The sequence below is a fragment of the Hetaerina americana genome, unplaced genomic scaffold (genome assembly GCF_022747635.1).
Source record: "Hetaerina americana unplaced genomic scaffold, ioHetAmer1.1.p SCAF_5, whole genome shotgun sequence".
In the NCBI taxonomy this organism is placed as follows: domain Eukaryota; kingdom Metazoa; phylum Arthropoda; class Insecta; order Odonata; family Calopterygidae; genus Hetaerina; species Hetaerina americana.
Window position 1 is genome coordinate 41560 of NW_027287095.1, and position 4693 is coordinate 46252.

Below are 4693 nucleotides of genomic sequence, written 5' to 3' on the forward strand. Positions count from 1 at the left end.
ATGACGTTAGTCAATTGTCAACGTGGTTTCCAATTTGGGAAATTTGGCTTATCAGAGTGGCCAACTGGAATGCTAATGTTGGTTTGTCACTCATGTCTCTTTTCCGTGCGGTTTACATTTACGTACTTTAGTCTCTTCGACAGATATTAATTATCTTCGATTAAATTTACTTTAACCCCGCTCCACATAAACACACCTTCCGTGATGAAACGGATATCTGAGCAAAATTGAATTATTTGCCGGTTGCTTCTTCAAGAGATAAGCCAACTGAAACGACGATAAGAAAGCTTGGCCTTCCAAAGTTTATTCGTCTAAAGAACTACATATTGAATATTATAGGGTTTTTCTATTGTGTTGTAATCGAAGGCTATATTTGAATTTCCTGTTTCTTTTTTGTCTGACTCGATGAACATATAAAATAATTTTTAGAAATCTAAGCGTGATTTAACCGTTTCTGTGTAGTATTCCAATGTCTTTCAATATTTCTATGATGATTCACATGCTACACGGCGATATGTATACAAAACTTAAACATGAAATTTCCTCTCTCACAGACCAGGAGTTGGATTTATGAAGGGCTACACTCCCTTTTAAGTCTATACTACACGTTTATATGCATCGTTTTAAAGGGAATCTGTTATAAATTCCCCTCGCCAAATCCATTCTTTCCTAACATCCCTACTGCATGGCCATTTGCCTACAAAATACTGCTCAAATATAGGAACTTTACTATCTGCCCTGTTAGCTTGGCATAACTTGAAAATCTCATTACTTTTTCTTGTGGGTAAACTTCATGCCTTTCTTCTTCTGTTGGTCGTATGAAGCGACAAACGACCTTTTCCTTTCCATATACCTATTGCTTGACCATATGCAGTCTAACTTATTCCACCATATAAAATCTAACTTATTCCTCCAAATCCTCACGTTCTTGCCAAATTCTAGCCCTTCCCTACCAACCCTAAAATTGCATCTGTATGTAAGATGAAAAGCGCTGATAAGCAGAATCTACCTGCTGTATGTACTGCACTCCCCTACTTTAGGATTACTCATCCTATTCTCCCACTGCCACCACTTGTGCTGTACATTCCTTTTATGGCCTTCTAATAAGTGTCCCTCTACTGTACACTTGTATTCTGTAGTACTTATGTTAGCTTCTTCCACAAGTATGTTGAATGCTCTCATTAAATCTTGAAAGCATACTGGGCAACCTGTTTACATTTGACATTTTTAACTTTATGGGAATTTGTCCTCCTATTCGAAATCTACTGATAATACTTTGTAGGTACTACCTTTTCCATGTGACATTAAACATGTCATCCAACAGCCGTCATATGCTTTCCACTTTCAGGAAGAGAATTAAAATTAGCCAAATGAAGTCTCCTGGCAAATGCCACAAACAAAACACAAAAATGTCTACCTTCCATATTTCAACACTTAAAGGATTAAATCTTGGATCCATATTATTCTTATGTCAATTACCTCACCTTTAGCAGAAGGAGATATTCTATGTTGATGGCACTTCAGTTCTAGCTAAAGAAAGAAAGTTTAGAATCCTAAGTAGTCATCTGACTCACTGCAGATATCCTAATTGGATGGCTATCTTGTAATAGTTAAAAACTGAATGTCAATAAATCTAGTCTTTTATGATTTAAAACTACAAAAATAATAAAAATCTCCCAAAAATGCTTACCCTATCGTTTGATTCCTTTTCTATCTCGCAGTCTTGGGCCATGTTTATTAACTTCATATTCCATTCCTATATCCAAACTACCAGGCATATTATAAAGATAAAATTCATTTATTTTATTAGGATTATTATCTTAAACATATATTTCCTCCATGGATATTTTTTTAATCTTGTCAACCTGTCTTCTTTGTTTAATATTTTTCCTGCTACAACTATGATTTAGTAAATGGCATTCGTTTCATATATCATTACGATACCTTCACCTTCCAGTAGAGCATGGTTTTGCCCCTCTTCTCACCACACTTTCTTTGACCTATTAGGTAATTTCTCATTTGCTTTTTTTTTAGCTCTTGCCACTGTCTCCTACCTCATTCAGTGTTCACATTCTTCCATTTCCTTCTTTCATTCCAACTTCCTTATCATTTCCTCCATAAATAGTAGGCTTCCTAACCATTTTTCCATTAACCTTCGATATTGTTTTGCCTATTTCATTCTTATTTTTTTTAATCCACTTTTCTCCTACTTTACACATCATGATCTTTGTTCAGAATGTTATCATTGGTAATCCATTTTCACCCCATGTAAGTCTTCTACATTTCATTTTCATGTAATTCTTCCTCTCATCATTCTCTTTAATTTAATATACATTTCATGGGCACTAAATTGTGATCTGTATCCACATTTGCTTTCTTGAAACTGTGAGTATTGATCACCCTATTCCTAAATCTAAGCTAACCATAATATAATCTAAACTGATACCTCCCTGTATATACCAGCATTTTCTGTGTACCTATGTGGGGTTTAAGTCTTGTTTTAGTTATTATAAGCAGTTTTCCTGCAAAACTATAGTTTTGTTAACATGGTATTTCCTCTCTCCTGCCTCACACCCTTCGCCTACTACTGCATACCAATCCCCAAGCACTAGTTAGTGCTTTCTTCCTGGTACATTTGTAATCATTTCATCTAATGGGTTATATAATCTCCCTACTTCTTCTACTCTATGACTGCTTGACAGCATGCGCACCTACATTTGCCAGGTTTGCTCATTTATATTAATAATAATTTATAATAATATTTTGTCATTCACCTCTTCCAGAATCATTGCCATTCTCCCAGACTTCTTATTCATTACCCCATGCTCTCTGCTGAACATTCTTCTGTAACTATCACTCCAATAATTTCAGTTATCTTTCCAAATCACTTCACACCAGCTTAATATGTATATATTTCCTCTCTCACTTCATATTCTCCAACTTCCCCACCCCCAGTATCATCCTAACATTCCAAGTCCCTATTCTTACTAACCATCACCATTTCAAAGTTGTAGTCCATGGAAAAGGGTTTATTTATAGATTCTTCAATATTGTATCATAAATTGCATTGATATAATCTATTTGTACATGATGCCAATTCACCAGATATTTACTCTAGACTGTTGTAGAGTAGGATGTTGGTTTGTGTTTTTTTAGGAGAAACAAAATATTTATTGAGTAGGTGTGTCCCTCCGAAACCTACCTTAACCAGTGGATTAACTAATAATAATTAGAATAAGTAAGAGTAAATTCATTAATATATTTATTCTATTATTTTTCTGCACAGTTTAAAAAATTCTCCAGAGATACATCTTACTTTCTGCTCCCATAGTGCTTGTTCTGACTTGAGAGCCAATACGACCCTACCTATCCTAACCCAAGACAGTTCAGTTGGCTATGAAAATCACTTGCCCTCATCCCTTTACCATTAAGTTCTTCTATGTATTATGTCAAAGTTTGCTAGCCCTCATTCAGTTACAACCCAGTCTAATTGTCAAATCAATATGTTGTTACCTCCTGGTAATTCCTTTACCTTATTTATCACATCAACATATCTTTGCCATTTTCCCAATTGCCAAACTCTTCTTTCTACTATTTTTTCTTGACTATCATGTTGCAACAGCTTTTTCTATGTAAGGTATCTTCCCGAGCTCATGTTCATATTCATCAACTTTCTTCCCTTTTAAATCCTGATAATCCCTCACAATCTGTGGTTTTCTTATTATATTATGGTTTAACTAAGCATAATATTCTCCTTTTAAAGACTTGAGAATTTGAAATTACGACTAATAACCATTAAATTATATGAATGTGTCAAAACCTAGAAAGTTGTGGCAATTAATATCAATAACACTCCTGAATGTAATCCTAATCATAATTTAATCTAATCTTCCTCTAACCCAATGTTTTCCATATGAATCTATGTTTGAACATGGCGTAGGTTAGTATTCTTTCTGAAAAAAATTATTCTCCCTGTGGTCATTCTTGATTCCTAAACCATACTCCCCTACCTCCTCCCCATTTATGCATCCCTTTGCCTACAATTGGATTCAAATTCTCCATGATTATTACATGCTTCCTTCCCACCATTTTCCCAAGGCTATTCATAACAATTGACCAGGTTTTGGGTTTCCATTCTCGATTTTCTCCCAACAAACAAGCAATCTTTTTTCCCAAGTGATTCTAAATTCATATGGTTTATTTTTGTGGATCACATCACGGAATGAATTGAAGTCAGTGAAGTTGGTCTTCACAACTTTTTCAAAATATTCGGCCTTTTCCCCATTTTTTTTGATAAACCTAGTGATACCTTTTTCCCAACTGACTAGCCACCATAATTTAAGCATGCGTACATCTGGATTACAATTAGATTGGTGTACATTGCTTCTAATACGATTTACCTCTCATTTGTTCTAACATTCACAACCATTCTCCCCATTTGCCTATAGTGATTTTCTGGCATTGATTCGCCATGCCTTTCTTATATGATACTCTACACCAGTGCCTCTTTATATTTAACTCAACGGGTCCAAAATATTTGCCATACCACATTATAGTAAAGTTCCTACAAAAAATAGTGACAATATCTCCTGTTATTAGAAAAAATTATTTCATGTAACATGCAGTTTATTAAGCATTCTGGTTCCATTAAATATACCCATTCAAGGTTAAAGTTTTAACAATAAATTGATGA